This window comes from Sorex fumeus, unplaced genomic scaffold, assembly GCF_029834395.1.
Source record: "Sorex fumeus unplaced genomic scaffold, SorFum_2.1 ptg000037l, whole genome shotgun sequence".
Lineage (NCBI taxonomy): Eukaryota > Metazoa > Chordata > Mammalia > Eulipotyphla > Soricidae > Sorex > Sorex fumeus.
In genome coordinates, this window is record NW_026606094.1 from 23,582,552 (window position 1) to 23,600,216 (window position 17,665).

Consider the following 17,665-nt stretch of genomic DNA (forward strand, 5'->3'; position numbering starts at 1 on the left):
GTATTACACGGCACCAGGGGGCCAGGTGGTGGGTGTGACCCCCGCCTACTGGGATTTGGAGGATCTGGGTGGAAGATGCTCGACTCGAATCCGAGTAGGCTTGGAGATCTCGGCCCCGGAACCTGCGTGGCTTTGTCCCTCTGCCAGTACCTTCATGTGTGCGGAGAGTGGTCTCAGCATGGTGGTGGCTGGTCCTGGAGGTCTTTGGCTGCTGGAGCCCTGGTCAGGGCGGGGAGGAAAGCTCAACCCGCTCCCCTCCAAGGGGCCTCGGTGAGGAACAGCCAGGCGCGGGGGCAGAAGACTGCACTGTTCTCGTCTGGGAGTTGGATTTTATAGTCTCTGAGTCTTGGTCGTTGATGGGATTACACGGCGCCAGGGGGCCAGGTGGTGGGTGTGACCCCTGCCTACTGGGATTTGGAGGATCTGGGTGGAAGATGCTCGACTCCAATCCGAGTAGGCTTGGAGATCTCGGCCCCGGAACCCGCGTGGCTTTGTCCCTCTGCCAGTACCTTCATGTGTGCGGAGAGTGGTCTCAGCATGGTGGTGGCTGGTCTTGGAGGTCTTTGGCTGCTGGAGCCCTGGTCAGGGCAGGGAGGAAAGCTCAACCCGCTCCCCTCCAAGGGGCCTCGGTGAGGAACAGCCAGGCGCGGGGGCAGAAGACTGCACTGTTCTCTCTGGGAGTTGGATTTTATAGTCTTTGAGTCTTGGTCGTTGATGGGATTACACGGCGCCAGGGGGCCAGGTGGTGGGTGTGACCCCCGCCTACTGGGATTTGGAGGATCTGGGTGGAAGATGCTCAACTCCAATCCGAGTAGGCTTGGAGATCTCGGCCCCGGAACCTGCGTGGCTTTGTCCCTCTGCCAGTACCTTCATGTGTGCGGAGAGTGGTCTCAGCATGATGGTGGCTGGTCCTGGAGGTCTTCGGCTGCCAGGGCCCTGGTCAGGGCGGGGAAGAAAGCTCAACCCGCTCCCCTCCAAGGGGCCTCGGCGAGGAAAAGCCATTAGGTGGATAAAAAAAAGTACAGGTTTTTAATTTTTAGAGAACTAGCATTGTATTCCAGATGTATTATTTGCTAGCTGTGAGACTACTTTCATATACTTAACCTCTCCTTTCTTCAGTTTCTGCCTTTGTATTAAGGCCAAAATTATACTGAATTGTTAAGTCACCTAAGCTATATACACAAGGCCTTGGACATAGTATAATCTATTAACTGTTAGTTATTTTTCTCTTCCAGGTAGAAATGACTATAAAATTAATTTTATTAGCATATGTATTTGATGAGCCACTTCCCAGTAGTTAGCCTTTGCTTCCAGGCATTTTCAGCGGTAGCTCCACATCAGTTTGTTGTAGGTACCTGCAAACCTGTCGAGGTGAGAGATACTAAGTAGTTGATTCTCCTTAAGCACTTCAGTAAACAAAGACTCTAATTTTCTGTTGATTTTCCTTTATATAAAATTTTGTCTTAGCAGAGATTTTTTAAATGGAGGAATAGACTAACTACTCCTGTTATGATTATTTGTTCTACCTCAATTATTTAGAAATGAGGGGATTCCGGTATGTTTTGATCCAAGGATATAAAAATGTTTATATTCTGCTCATCTATGGGATCCACAAAGGAGATACTTGAAAGGAGGAAAACATATTATTAGGAAAGTTTAAGCTTGTGTAGTGCAGAGTACTGGAGAAGACTGGAAGAGATGACAGACTCCTTTCCCTTGTGAGAAGGTTTAGTGACCAGGAAGCAGGCTCTCATTCAGTTTAGTCTGATTCCCTTAGGTCAATGCTGTGGTCAGACATTAACACTGCATTTAAGGGGAAAGACTGCTCTTACACCCTGTGTGCCTTGGTGTCAAATACAGCACTGAATTAATCCTTGGACCTTGGGTTTGCATTCCACTGAAGCACAGATCTGAATTGTTTTGGGTGGGAAGATGAAGAAATGGTCAGGGGAAAAAGAAATAATATATCTACACAGTCATCTTTACAAAATTTCACCTTCAAATATTAGGCACATTCAAATATTGTCACACTGTTGCACTGTCCTCCCATCGTTCATCGATTTGCTTGAGCAGGCCCAGTAACGTCTCCAGTGTGAGACTTGTTGTTACTGTGTTTGGCATATTGAATACTCACAGGTAGCTTGCTAGGCTTTGCCATGTAGGCAAGATACTCTTGGTAGTTTCCTGGGCTCTCTGAGAGGGGCAGAGGAATTGAACCCGGCTTGGCTGGGTCCACCTCACGCAAGGCAAATGCTCTACTGCTGTGCTATCGCTCCAGCCATTCAAATATTAGGATGCAAATTTTTTTAAATGCAAAAAAAAAATTAAAAACCTTTATTCCATGAATAAAATTAAAATCTGTCTATATTAATAGAGGTTTATGTAGTACAGAATACTGGAGAAGACTGGAAGAGATGACAGTCAGATGTCATTATCTTATCGATATTCTCAACCCTAAATCAGTGTTCTATCCTGATTCATCTTGGGAGTTGTTAAATGGGTGCTGGTTGAAAGGATATTGTTACTGAAACATCCCCTAAATGGTCTCTCTTTCTAATCTCTACCCTTCATTGTTCTCATTTAAGTTCAGACTCATAACAGTATTTGGTGATTAAAGGCCTTTGTACTCTTGTCCAAATAACTTCCACTCCCTTTGCCATACTCCCTTTCCCCACTACCCATAACTGCACCTATAGCTTCACTGCTGTACTAGTGTGAAAACACCACTTACTTGGCCATTACCACTACTTTGCCTCTTCCCTTCTCTTGGAATTCTTCCCCCATGCACTAGTAACTTTCAATTCAAGTGTTGTATTCTATGGAATTGGTTCCTTGACATCCCCTTGTAGAAAATAAATTTTTTTTTCTGGGACCTCAACATAACTCTATCAATACTATGTTTCATGATAGTTTGTAGTTCACCTCCCTCCTCCACATAATTGTGGATTACTATTCCTTGTAGTAGGGAATATGTCTTATATTTCATTCATTTTTCATTTATAGATTTATAGTTACAAATAAATAAATTTTCATTATAAATTTGTTGAATTTTTGTTGTAAATACAGATTCAAAATGTTAACCATTTTTTATATACTTCTACAGACATTTTTAATAGCAGAAACTAAAGAATAAGAAAAGAAATACTTTATTACTCAGAAATCAGCCTCAGTTTCAAGGAAGATTCACTCACCACACAAGATTAACATTTTGTCCTCCTAAAATAAGATTGCATCAGATATGATAATCTGTTGCATGGTTTTGCATGTAATTAAGATAATGATTTTCTCCAGTTTAATGCAGAAAATATTTGTAGTGCTTGTAAAGTAAAACAATGATTATTACATATATTTTTAAAATATTATTAATAGAATTATATTTTGATTCATAGGTATCACAATATTTGAGTGCAGCCGTGAGTTCATGAATTCGCACTTGTTTCTCTTCTGAAAGTTTTTTCAGAGAATGGTAGTATGTTTTCTCTTTCCAAAAATCTGAAGTCCAAAAAGCACAAATCCTCTCTTAGAAACAGTGAGCAGCTCTGAACTGGTCTTCTTAACAAGAACCCTAATGTTCTCAGCTCAGATTATCTCACTCTGTTCCTGTGTCCTTTTTCTGGTTCTGGCTGATTCTCAGTTGCAGTGTTTGCAGAGGAATCACTGAGGTTAAGGAGAAAAGAGTCGTTGATGTGCAAGCCTGGGAACTGCCCATAGATGAACCCTGTCATGGTCTGGAAGGACTTGTCCAGTTTTGACACTGCTGTGACCCCTTTATGACTGACCCTCCCTGAAAATTAGGAGCGTATCACACATAGTGTAAAGAATTTTTAACATAGGGGCTCGAAAGAGAACACAGGGGATAAGCACATGCTTTGCATCCAGATGACCCCTCTTAGTTCCTCAGTACTACATGATCCCTGGAGCATCATGAGGCATAGCCCTGACAGCCTCTGAGCACCACTGTGGTGGTTCAAATAATAACCGCACTGCAGGGCCCAAGCAGCTGTGCATCCTGATGCCTTCACTCTGAACTGCTGGCAGGGCTGGCAAAGAGTCTCTGGGAGGGGTCCACAGCCTCAAGGGCACCACTTGAGACTCCCCAAAATGGGCACAAAAATAAAGACAAAGATTCCTACTCTACTGAATACAAGTTTGAAATGAAAATAGAATGATAATGTTAGTAAACTCACAGTAAAAATTATTTTAAACTGCATAGCCTATATGTGTTACCTTATGCTCACTAGTTTCTTAAACTGAAGGTAGGAAGTAGATAGGACTCTTTGGGCCAGGATCCATTAAGGACATCCACCAGACTCCCCTCTCAACTGTCACTTTTGATTGAAATCAGCAAATATATGTTTTGGCAAATCTCTTCCTAATTTGTCTTTCCTTGCAGATATCCCATGTAATTGCATTTCTCATCAGGGAGTTAGTTGAAGTTTTATGTATTGACAGTTGGCTGTGATTGATGACAATTGTCTTGTTACAATATTTTTTTCTCTTCTTAAACCTGCAGAGCAAAGCTAAGGAAACTTTCCAGTTTAAATAATTAAAAAGAAGAAAAACTTCAGATAAGAAGGTCTTCAAAGGTAGGAGTTTATCTTTTCCAATGGTCTAAATGAGTAGTTTAAGAAGGGAATTAGGTCATAACATGACATCATTATGTACTACTCTTGCTATATTTAATAGCAGTTAAGAGAATATGACAGAAGACAGGGATGAAGCATATTAATGCAAATACATTAATTATATTGCTTGTCAAAGAGGATGAATCAAATACACAAAGAAGAATACCAGTCTTCTTCATGTTCTTTCTAGTAATAAGATTTTTGTTTTACCAAAGTCTGCACCATAGAGCTCAGCAAATAGAATAAAATTATTGCTTATGAACAATACATTTTTGGAGTAAAGAAAGATTTTAAATTATAGGAAATTTTTTATAAGAAAATGGTTTTTTTTCAATTAATCATATATCAAAACTCTCAAGAGAAGATACAATCATCTGTACATGATTTTTCTTCTCTCTCACTGAAGTCCACATAATATAAAAGTCTGTTGGGGGAATTTAAATATTACTTTGTTACATGCTTTCTACTTTTGAATTCCTTTTTTTTACTCCTCACTTCCCACCCTCGCTGCCCACCCCAATCCCATTTATGACATTTAGAATTATCAGCTCTACAATGGATTCTGCCAGGCCTGTGAAGTTTTCTGAAAGGCTGTTTATTATAGTATTGAACTCGATGAAAAATATCTTTCTTGGAGATCTGAAGCACAGTTCAAGCAACTGTATCTCAACCAATAGTGACTTCCTTAAGGAATTTATGAGAACATGATTGTTCAGACATTTAGTCTTTTCCCTCTTAGGTTTCATCTAGCAAATAAGAAATTCTCTTTCAGCGTGTTAAGAGAAACTTGTATACAAGATTTTGAGAAAGTGAAGTACTTAAAGCATATTGTTCCAGAATTTTGGGGGAGGGAATGGAGGCATACCAGTGGTGCTCAGGGTTTGTTCCTGGCTCAGTTCTCTAGGGACCATATAGCAAGTGCCTTACCTGCTATCCCAGTATTCTTAAGTTCATTCATTAAAGTGTTGTTTTGCATTTAAGAGAAAATTATCCGTGCCATGGTTAAATTTGCTTCTATTTGTGTTGCATTGAACCTGACTTCAGCAATTCTTAACAGTTCTTACATCAAAAATTCCCAAGCCAGTAGCATGGAAACTAAGTATATTACTTTGTAAATTGAATAGTACACAGTTTTCTTTTTCTGCATGAAAAGACCTAAAAAGGTGAAAATTAGTGAAAACCAGCATAAATGCTGAGTTAGGTCATTCTGAATGAAACCAAAAGAGCTTGAATTGTGTGTAAACAATTCCTTATTAGAAAACTCTTTTAATGTAAAATTGCTTATTTTTTTTATAAAATTCTAATATACCTATTCAAGTCTTCTTCAGCAAGACTCTGGATTTCATAAAATAAAGAAAACCTACTAAGTAGGACAGAGTAAGAGTAAGTGCCATCCATCACAATGGTAAGAAGTTAGAAATTGATAATAGTGGTATTAGGTAAAGTGGTCAGTCAGTAAAACATAGTACAACAGTAAGTTATAGGAAATTATTCTGTATATTATATATTGAAACCAAATATATAAGTAGAATTAGAAAGACAGCCACACACATTACTTATTTGTAGATGGTGGTTTCTAGTAAAAGGAGAAAAAACAGGAAGACAGGGTAAGTGACAGGACCACAGGAAGAACTACCTGGTGGCCAAAATAGGCTAATCTGGGTGCTTTCCTGCTTTCTAGAGCACTCTCATTATATTTCAGAGTATTATTCAGGCAGATTTCCTCTGACATTTAGTACATGACAGAGATTTTATTTAAAATTTCTCTATTCCAATGCCACAACTGCAAAACAGTTTGTTTCCACCTCTTGTAACATGAACCTGTCATTGATGGTTTACAGCAAGCCTTTTGTTAAATGACTGAAATGGACTTTAAGTTGTCAGTCACTGACATCTCATTTGTGAATTTTCTAATCTGGTTGAAACTCAATGTATATGCCGTCTCCATTTTTCCACTTCCCTCACAAAGACTTGCTGAAGTGTCCAGAAATTCTAAAGCACACATATGAAAACAACCCACATGTCCAACAACAGATAGATGGATGGGGTTGTGGTTGGGGCTATAGAGATACTACAGAAGGCAGGGCACTTACCTTGCACATAGCTGACCCACGTTCAATCCCCAGCACCCCATAAGGTCCCCTGAGCTCAGCAGGAGTGATCCTTGAGTGCAGAGCCAGGAGTAAGCCCTGAGTACTGTTAGTTGTGGTCCAAATAACCAAACAAAATCATTAACTATTATTAGTTTTGATATTATCTATACAGAATGTAATCATTTTTTCTGTTTCTGGAGGTTGTTTCTGGAGAACATTCTGTATAGATAGAATGTCCAAGAATTCAGCCTCTGACATTAGAATATGAAGGGTTTTTTTTTCTTTCTAACTCCTTCCCAGTAGTCTTTCTGGCAGTTTCCAGTAGTCTTTCCCACATGCACTACTGCTTGGGATCCTAGAGATGTGAGAAATTCATTTCATAAACTTGCTGCATCTTTCTCTCTGGAAGGTGCTGCCATGGCATCCAGAGTCGCATATAAAAACTCCTTGGGTTGGATAGACAGCGCCAAGCACTAGAGCACATGGCACGTGCTTTCCATGCAGGAGGCTGGAGTTTGATCAACACCACTTGGACTCCCCACACTACTGGAAGCAGTCTTCAAGTATGGAGCTAGGAGTAGCCCTAGTACCACTACCTGTGGCCTAGTATAGCAGTGACTGGGGGAAAGGGATAAAAGCAAAACCATTTTCATTCCTCATTATCGTTGATATGTAAAGTCCTCCAAGGAAATTTTACTCTCTGCCTGACTTGAAAACTTTGAGCCCAAACGCAAGGTTGATCATGTTGGAATTTCAATAAGCAACCAGGGTGAGGAAGGAGATGGGAGCCGCACCTGCCAGCATCTACCTCCTCCCAGTCACTGTACTGATTGTGGTTCTCTTTCTGCTGTACCTCTTTAAGTTTGTTTCTAGTTGTAACCATAAAGAAGTTAAAGAAGAATAATGTCAATGCTATACCTACTTTAAATATATTCCCATTTGCAAACACATAAAAAGACAAAAAGTCTGACAAGTTATTGGAGTTACTGTTTGATTTTGGTGATGATCTGAAAAGTCTTTTCATGTGGACTCAGTACTTTTAACAATTATACAAACAGCATGGGAGAATGATGATTATATTCTGTATAAATAGTAGCAAAACTAGTAATAGTAAATATTTTGTTGTTTGGTTTTTTGGACTACACCTAACAGTACTCAGGGCTTACTCCTTGGCTCTGCACTCAACAATCACTCCTACTGAACTCAGGGGACTTTATAGGGTGTTGGAGATTGAACCTAGTTCAGCTGTGTGCAAGGCAAGTGCCCTACTTTCTGCAGTCTCTCTACAGCTCTAATCACAAATCTATACACCCATCTGTTGTTGGACATTTGGGTTGTTTCCATATCCTCCGGTGACATAGTCCTGTATATATATTTTGAATTAGTGTTTCTGAGTTTGGGGAATTGTTTCATATCAGTTAATATTGACTGGGTATTTAGTCATTTAGAAAAACAGAGTGTGAGTGATCTTTTCTTGTTTATTTACTTCCTCTTCACCCTGACATGTCATAAAGACAAGTGCCAGATTTCAGCTCAATGACAACATCTCTTGAAACATAAACATTCTTGGACAGTCCCTTCATTGTGGTCTTGAACTTTGGCAGCCACGGAATGAGTGATTGCCACCAAAGTGTGGCATTCCTACAATCCAGTGACAGGGCAATGAGAAATATTCTGTTCTTTTGTCCCAGTGTCCTGTCCCACTTCCCATTTCCATGTGTCTGAGTCGTCATGCCCTGTAACCTGGGATCAGAAGGAAGTGCATAAAATCTCATGTATAATCTTTCTGTAGAAAGATGGAATTCAGTCATTTCCTGATCGTTGTCTCTGAATTATTATTGCATCCATGCTTGAGATGCCTTTATTAACTACTTTCTGCCCCTTGCATTGTGTCCCCATGATTTTTCTAGGACTTGCCCGTTTTCTGTCTCCCTCCCACTTTATTCCTGCTATCTCCCTCCCACTGTTCTTGGATGCTCAATTTGGTAGCTGTTTCTGAAAGCATAGAAACAGCAGATGAAAGATATTTGAAGAAAGGCATCAACATTTTCCCTTGAGATACAGTGGGAGGTGGATGGTTTACAATGGAAGTGATGAGAAAGGTGGGCTTGTGCTTTTGTGGCAGCAATTTAGAGTGCTGGTGGGCAATAAAAGGGGTCCTTATAACTTTAGTGTATTTTTTACCTTTTCTTCTCTGTGAGCTAGTTGGAAGAAATACTGCTTTGAAATTGGAAGGGGAGAAAATTGTCAGACTCACTCCGATGCAGGAAAGATAGAGACACTTTGCATTTGAACATCAAATAGCTGATGCTCTTGACTTTGCAAATAGCTTTGCAACTACTTACTGGGTCAGATTTTTTTTTCATCCTGAAGTTCCAACTTGTAGTTTTGGAATATTGTCTAGGACCAACAGAAATAGAGCTGAGGAGGACCATCGATTATAACTTGGACCCTCACTGAAGTGCCACCGGAGAGGGGAGCCATAGTCCCCAACTCTGCTTCTAGCGACCACAGCATCTACTAAAATATTTTTCCCCTGAGAGGAAGTTTATTGAAAATGTTAACTATAAATGGCATCCCCTACCAACTCAAAGTTATGATCTTTACCTTCAGCGTTCTTATTACCAAGATCAACACTAATTGAACTTTAATTGCTCACCATAACCTACTGAGTGAGATACTCTGACTGTTGATAATACTGCAAAACCTTACATGTTCAGTTTCATAAATAGGCAAAGGTGGATAGGTATGTCTAGTTCTTTGGGTGTTTTATCAGATCCCTGCCTTTTGGCATCTGGAAATTTCATCCCTGGCTGCTTTTGTTGGGAGTCAAATCCTGACAGGAGGGTTATCTAGGAAACTACCCAGGAGGAAAATGAAGCCCAGTGAGAAGTGGGAGGCCAGGCCCAGGCCCCTGCTGGCAATGCAGTATGTTGCTGTCACATCTGACTGCATACACAAATAGATGCTTAGACTATTTTTTTTGGTTCACTTTGTTTTGCTTTACTTTGTTTTTCACAACAGCATTTGTTTTGTAAGGCAAAGAACAAATTCTCTTGGAAAAATTCAAGTTTTCATATCTGCAGAACGATTTTCTACAGTTTTTGTCAAACTTTGTTGGTCTGTAAAGTGGCTTTGTTTCGAGATGACTGTTGCAGAATGCAAGTCCATAAACTAGCAGGAATACAGGAGAGAATGATTTCTATTGAATGAGTCAAGTAGGATATGGTGCAGGGGGCCTTTCTGAAAGGGGTTTTGTTTTTTGCAATGTGGTGGAAATTCACATTCATAGTGCAGGCTTCATGTTCTTTAGCATGCATGGTTAAACAATAGAGCATGCCAGCCAATGTGGCAGTGTTGATTAATGCATTCCTCGAATGTGTTGATTAATGTGTTCCTGTGCTGCCTTCTTAAGCCTAGACTGCACCTGAGGTGTGGGGAATATGCCTTCTCACATGGGCACACTTCCTCCTGAGTCTTGGTGAAGATAATGCACACCAGTTCCTTTATAAATCACAGAACAGATTTTCCTACAGATTACTCTTGTCTCGCAAAAGTGTTCCACACCAGATTCTGGTGGAGCCTTCATAAACTATGATGTGCATAAAAGAAATGCTCTTCTCACTAAATGTAAACCCTCACTACCATTTATCTTGGTCTGTGGATGATCCAGCCCTGACTTTTATTGTTCTTGTACAAGCTTTTGAAAAGAGAACACCTGTAAGTGCTTATGGAGTGCAATTTTCTTGCAAAGGAGGTATGCAAATGCATTGCTGATTGGACCCTTGGTGAACTTGGAATCTCAGTTGGAAGCCTTCTCCTCCCAGAGGCAGGGATTCTGTCAGCTCTGTGGACCAGGCCAATACTTGTCTCCTTGGCTTCATTCAGGGTTGTGGCTTTTCTTACTCTTTCATGAATTTTCACTTTGTCACATTTTCAGAGCTTATTTTGAAACAAACAGAAAAGGACAAAAATGGGAAAAAACCCACCTTCTATCAGTACGTTCTCCCTGTCATGATTTGAAAAAGATGAGTGCTTTGAGGTTTTTGTTTAAAAAATTGTTTAGTTTCTTTGTTATTTGCATTTGAGACATATAAATTCAATTGCTACTTTAAAATCTTCTGATCCTAGAATTTTTGCAAGAGGGCGTAAAGATAGACAAAAAAGATGGTTTTCAGGTGATGAGTAAGGACCTTTGGACAAAAGAAATAGTTCAGTGGTGCTTGGGTGATGGAATATTGCAACTGTTCCTTGAACCTCTAACAATAGCATTTGATAGAGAAGACTGTCGGTCCTGTTGAGAAAAGCTGCTTTTGGCAATGGGAAAAAGCACAGCAGCCAATTTCATCCTGAACAGGAGGAGAAATATAAAATTAGAAAACCATTATATGAAAGCATTATAAATGAGATATTTTGTCAATATTTATCTCATTTTAATTATTGACATGAAATTAATGGTAAAGGAAGACATTCTGATATTTTCAAGAATATGATTTCAGAGAAGATTTTTAATCCATTCATACTCACAGTTTCATGCTCATTTGAAGGTCTCATTTGGAGTTTCATAGAATATATTACTAAGCTATTTGATTAATGGTGTCTGATTTCAAATTTATTATTTTTAAATGCTTAATTATAACTGTAGTGAGAATATCTGAGGATAATCAAGTTAAATATTGCATTAATCCCTTGGTATTCCTATGCACAAGCTTCTTTTGAGAATACAAGTTGCATAGAATACATGTTTAAATCATCATAATACATATTTGATGTGGAAGGTGCACTTGGGAAAATATTATTTGATTTTTGAAATATCTTTAATTCTATAGTACAACGTATAGAGAAATGCACAAATCAACTGTTTAAAAGAGAGTTCACAATTATGATTAGACATGCATTTCCTTGGTTAGCCTGCATTCTTCAAGAATTGAAGGGGTAAACAAAGAGAAGCTGCAAACATGATTAATCCATTTTCCTGCAAAGCTTTTGATACAGTACTGAATAAAGAGCCTTGCTGACAGAAGCTGTTAGTCCCAGTGAGGGAAAGGCCATAGAAAAAAGGTTATGAAAGGAGAAAATAGGAGGCAGCAAACAATACAACGTGAGGAAGAAGGAGCACAGAGGAAATTGTTTCTTCAGGTTTCTATTTATACTTTTGTCAATAAGTGTAGAAGATACGTAGTTCATATAATTTCCTAAATGCTATTTTTCCCCTGTGGTGAAAAAGCAAAACCCAAAACACAAGCAAGCAACCAGATCTGTGAGAATTTAACAACTATAGCTAAACTAAGCTAACATAAATTATTCAACTAATCTGGAAATATATCTAAATTCCAAGTGTTTTGTAAAATATTTCTTCTTGGGACTGGAGAGACAGTGCAGAGGTTAACGTGCTTGCCTCATGTGCAACTGATCCTACTTTGATCTCCTCTAGCATATGGTCCCTCAAACATTGCTGGGTATGGCCCTGGGGCTCCCTGAGCACTATTGTGGTGGCAGTGCAGTGCCTAATCAGTGAAGCACCCATGGGTCCTTGCACTGAATCACCATCCTGATTGGCTAAGAATCTGTCACCCAGAAGGGTTCCTGAGCATCCTGAGCCCACTTGGGAGAATCCCCCACCCTCAACAATTTTTTTCATTAATTTGATTACATATATTTTCCTCTTATGTAGCACTGTAGCACTGTCCTCCCATTGTTTATTGATTTACTCGAGCAGGCACCATTGTGAGTCTTGTTGTTACTGGTTTTGGCATATTGAGTACATCACAGGTAGCTTGCCAGGCTTTGCTGTGCGGGGAGGATACTCTCGGTAGCTTGTTGGGCTCTCCGAGAAGGGTGGAGTAATTGAACCCTGGTAGGCCGTGTGCAAGGCAAATGCCCGACCCGCTGTGCTATCGAGACTTTAATTACGGATATACTTGAATAGTTAAGTATTCCCAAAAGAATATTTGGTTAACTTTTTTGTTGTGAAAAACTTATTTGGGGCTAGAGAGATAGCAGTTGCCTTGCATGCAGCCAACCCAGGTTCAATCCCCACCACCCTACATGGTCAAAACAAAAACAAAACAAAAAAAATAATTGATTATCAAATAATTATTTGATATAAAAATATAATTATTTGATTAGCTTATGGGTTTTGAGATTTCTTAAAAAGTTTCTTGCCATAGAGGAGTAGAAAGATTTTATGATAAATTGATAGATTAGTAGACATTTTCCTTTTTGAACGGGGGAGGTTTTTGGGGCCACACTTGGTGGTGTTTAGGGTTTATTCCTGGCTCTATGTTCAGGTATTACTCCTGGCAACCTCGGGGGACCACATATGAGATCTGGGGATCAAACCTGGGTTGGATGCATGCAAGGAAAACCCCTACCCTGCCGTATTGCTTTGGTCCCAAATAGACATTTGCCTAACATGACATATCATGTTCTGAAATGATATGCATTTCAGAACAAACCTGTGAACTTTAGGATGTTTTATTGTTGTTGTTGTTGTTTGTAAAACAAATCTCAAGTTCAGTAAGGAAGTAGCTTTCAAATTTCCTCATTATAATGGATTTGCTGAATATGCCCAAAAATGAAGGGTGAAGAAGGGGTGGGCAACACCAAGTGGTGCTCAGGACTTACTGCTGACTCTTCACTCAAGAATCATTCCTGTCTGGCTCAGGGAACTATATAGAGTGACATGGATTGAACTCAGGTTGACCAAATGCAGGCACATGCTCTACCCAATGTACATCTACTTCGGTTCCCAAATTATTTTTGTTATTGGAATCTAGGCCTTGATTCTATGAGTGATCCAATGATGTGGTAAGATCTCATCACTTATTTTATTAACTATAAATTAAAAGTTTATTCTGAAGTTACTCGGGTTTCATTTGTACAAGTAGAAGACTTATAAACCGATATGTAATGTCCATTAGTGACCATCTTTATTAAAAATAGCATAATCAATTGCTTCTTATGTATTGGAAGCACCGGGAGATTCTAATAATATATTTTCATTATAAAATATGACTCCTTCAGGATTTACAATTTAGTTATACATATACATACATATATACTATTTCTTTTCACATGTATGTACTAGGTATACACACAAAAGAGAAAGCTTAAAGAGGTATTATCAGCTGTTAAATGTGTAGCATGTTCTAAAAGCTCAAAGAAGTGGGGACCACAAGATAGATAATGGGCGATTGACAAAAGTTTATGACTGGTATGAACTTAAACTGATCAACTGAAGGAAGAAGTTTCTCAAACTGGTTTTAGAATATAATTAAGAGTCAATGGGGAAAATAAAAAATATTTTCTCGAGGTGGGGGAGTTGTAGTTAATGTAGAGGAGAAAGTAGATCTCAGAGATGATTCATAGTGTCTTTTTTATAAGTGAATAAACATTTCTTTATTCTGAATCAGAGGCTTATATGTTTCAGACATTCTCAAAGCATAGCAAAAAAGCTATGTAATGAAATTGTTTATTTTTTATTGAATCATAGTGAGATACACAATTACAAAGTTGTTCATGATTGGGTTTCAGTTATTTAATATTCCAATAACCATCCCTTCACCAGTGTACATTTCCAACCACTGATGTCCCCAGTTTCTCTCTGCCCCGCCCCCAGTGAAATTATTTATGACCCAGTAACTTCAGTATGGTTTAACCAGTACAAAAAACACCAAAATTAAAATATGTATTCATTTATTTATCCACATATGAGGTATAATGGTGACAAAAGTGAAAGTGTGGCAATTTCACATATTTACATTAAGAAAATCCTAAAGAACATAAAAGATGAGTAAGGTTCTTCCAGTTAAACAAAAAGGAGGTTTCATCCATGGAATACCACAAGTACAATAGATACTACTCGACACTTTGCAGTACTTATTCCTTGTTTTCATTGGTATTATCTAAGGTGGAATGACTGGAGGTGTTATGAGGAACTTGAGATAGGCAGTGTGTATTCCAGTGAAAAATTTGAATATAGAAGTCACATTACTTGATTTGAGTAAAGAGCAGTTACCCTTACAGTAGAACAGTATGGAATATAGGTGAAGTTGGAAGATGGAATCTGGTAGGAGATTGGAAATGATAAACAAGAGTGAGCAACCTAGCTTTCTGGCAGAGCAGTTGCAGGAGAGAAGGGTGACAGAGAAGATGTTTACATCTTACATGCCAATTAGAATGAATAGTGAGGAAAGATAAGCCCTGATCTCTTGCTTCGAGATCATGGTCAATGGTGCCATTGACCAACATAGAAACAGAAATTGCAGAGGAAGGTCTCATTTTAAGAGGAATATAGAAGGTTCTGTTGTGTAAGTGCTGAATTTAAAATATTAATATACAGAGATAGTATTATGTTGGGCTAGAGCAATAGCATAGCAGGTAGGGCATTCGCCTTGCACATGGCTGACCCGGGTTCGATTCCTCCGCTCCTGAGAGCCCGGCAAGCCACTGAGAGTATTCCACCTGTACGGCAAGCTCCCCGTTGACGTATTTGATATGCCAAAAGCAGTAACAACAAGTCTCACAATGGAGACGTTACTGGTACCCACTCGAGAAAATTGATGAACAACAGGAAGAAAGTGACAGTGACAGTATTATGTTGAGATATGAACCTATTAAGTTCTCAAGTTAGGAGTGCTGAGTAGGGGCTGGAGAGAGCACAGTGTATAAAGCATTTGTCTTGCACATGCCTGTCTCCATATGATCCCTTGAGCCCTGCAAGGAGTGATCCATGAGCACAAAGCTAGGAGTAAGCCCTGAGCATGTCTGGGTGTGACATCAAAATAATTTTTTAAAAAAAGTTATGATAACATAAAATAATAATATAGGAGATTAACACCCAAGAATAACCGAGATAAGTACCAGGAGGTTTACTTTATGGCATGGAGGCCAGCTGCACATGCTAGGGGAAAAGGCAGCTCAGATAGAGAAGGGAGCACCAAATAAAGGGTGTTGGGAGGATCCTCCCAGGATGGGAGATGCATGCTGAAAGTAGACTATAGACCAAACATGATTACCACTCAATGCCTCTTTTGCAAACCACAACACCCAAAAGGAGAGAGAGAACAAAATGGGATGCCCTGCCACAGAGGCAAGGTGGGATGGGGGGTATGGCGGGGTGAGAGGGATACTGGGATCATTAGTGGTGGAGAATGGGCACTGGTGGAGGGATGGGTACTCAATCATTGTATAACTGAAACCCAAGCACAAAAATTTGTAAGTCTATAACTGTACCTCATGGTGTTTCACTAATAAAAATTTAAAAAATAAGAAAATTAATTAATTAATTAAACAATTAAAAAAGTGATGATTATCTGTTTAAATTTTGGAGGGGTTAATTTGGCATCAGTAGTTTTGGAAAATTAAATGAAAGCACATTTGAAGAAAAGGAGATAATTAGGCTGTTTTTATTTTGGTAGCTATATGTATGATTTACCAAGTTTCCTGTTTGGAAATGGTACATAGAGATACTAGTAAATGAGCAAGCTGGTGCTGGAGAAGATCAGAAGTGATGCCTTTCATCATAAGTTTAAGTTTAGCCAAATGTTCATGTCATTGTCTCAAGAATACAACCTTTTATTTGGTATTGGGGCCACACCCACTTGTGCTCAGGGCTTACTTCCAGTTCTGTGCTCAGGGATCATTCCTGGTGGGGGTCAGGGGACCATATGCAGTGCTGGGGAATCAAATATAGGTTGGTCAAGTACATGGAATTTCCTTTCCCACTGTACTATTTCTTGGGCCATTCAAGAATACAACCTTGATTGAGACATCTCTACCTTGTTGAAATGAATTTCTTCTCTAGAACTCAGAGAACTGAGTTATCAATGGTCATCTCAGGTTGTTCTCAAAATTGATAAATTCTCTTGAATAAGTAAGGGGGTGGGGTTTTCTAGGACCACATGCAGGAAAAATTAATGACATCAATCATCTTGAAGAGAAGAATTTGCTATGGATACCAAAAAGTCAAAAACTCTTATTAACCGAGGGGCTTAGAATATATACAATTCAGTCTAAAATGACTTTTTCAAATGCTGAACAAAGAAACTTTTGCCATGGGCAAAATGTAAAGGAAAAGCACATAGCTTTCCGCAGTGTCACTGAAAATTTATTTTATGGAAGTGTATCATAGAGCAATATGCCATTATTATTTATCAAACAATTTTAAGTTCAATGCAAGGGGAAAGAGCTGCATTATTTTCTATTATGTTCATGTTAGTTGTTTATTTTATCCCGTTGTCACTCTTTGGAAAGAATGATCAGTTTAGCATAAAGCAAATGATTGAGGTGGTATTTCCATTTTAATAATTCAGATTTTTAGATAAAAGACAACTTAACCTTAGGGCATGTGCTAAAATGAATCATAGACCTGGGGAATATTTTCTAAAGTGATATGTTGGTTGCAGAGGGAATTCATGTGTAGTGCTGAACAAATTATTGCATAATTAATGCCTCAAATCATAATTTCAAATGCCCCAATCATAATTTATGTTCATAAATTTCTCCTTTTGAGCTCCTAGGTTGGTGTAGAATGCTGTCCATTCATCTTTTACTTAATCTAATGGAAAATAAGTAGTTTTAAAAAATAGAAAAATTATCTAATTTCTTTTACTTCTAATGCACATAGATTTAGCAATAAAAACTATAGCTCAAAACTGGCCCTCCTTTCCTTTTTTCCCAGGAGCAGGGGCTGGGGGAGGAAGCAGTTCCATGGGTAATGTCAGGAGGGCAGCATCCTTGCTTCTTGTGTTTCCTGACTGCTGCCATCTTGGTTCTGGTGACTTCCCAGGTTCCTGTTCTTTCATTGTTCTGATTGTCGCTGATGTCAGTTGGCCATCCAGATGGGCCATAAAACCTATTTTCTTTCTTTTATTTAAAAAATGTACTACAGGGGGCTGGAGAGATAGCACAGCTGGTAGGGCGTTTGCCTTGCACGCAGACGAC

At 39.1% G+C, this 17,665-nt stretch overlaps 1 protein-coding gene across 32 annotated transcripts in view; it reads left to right on the forward strand.

Annotated features, from left to right (window-relative positions):
* The window catches only part of NRCAM (neuronal cell adhesion molecule), a 317,718-nt gene that overhangs the window by 153,801 nt on the left and 146,252 nt on the right, over positions 1–17,665 (forward strand). For all 32 annotated transcript variants that reach the window (XR_008793047.1, XM_056118664.1, XM_056118672.1 and 29 more), the window contains exon 3: positions 4,514–4,586. The gene's annotated coding sequence lies outside the window, so the exon portion shown is untranslated. The remainder of the gene's footprint in view (positions 1–4,513; positions 4,587–17,665) is intronic.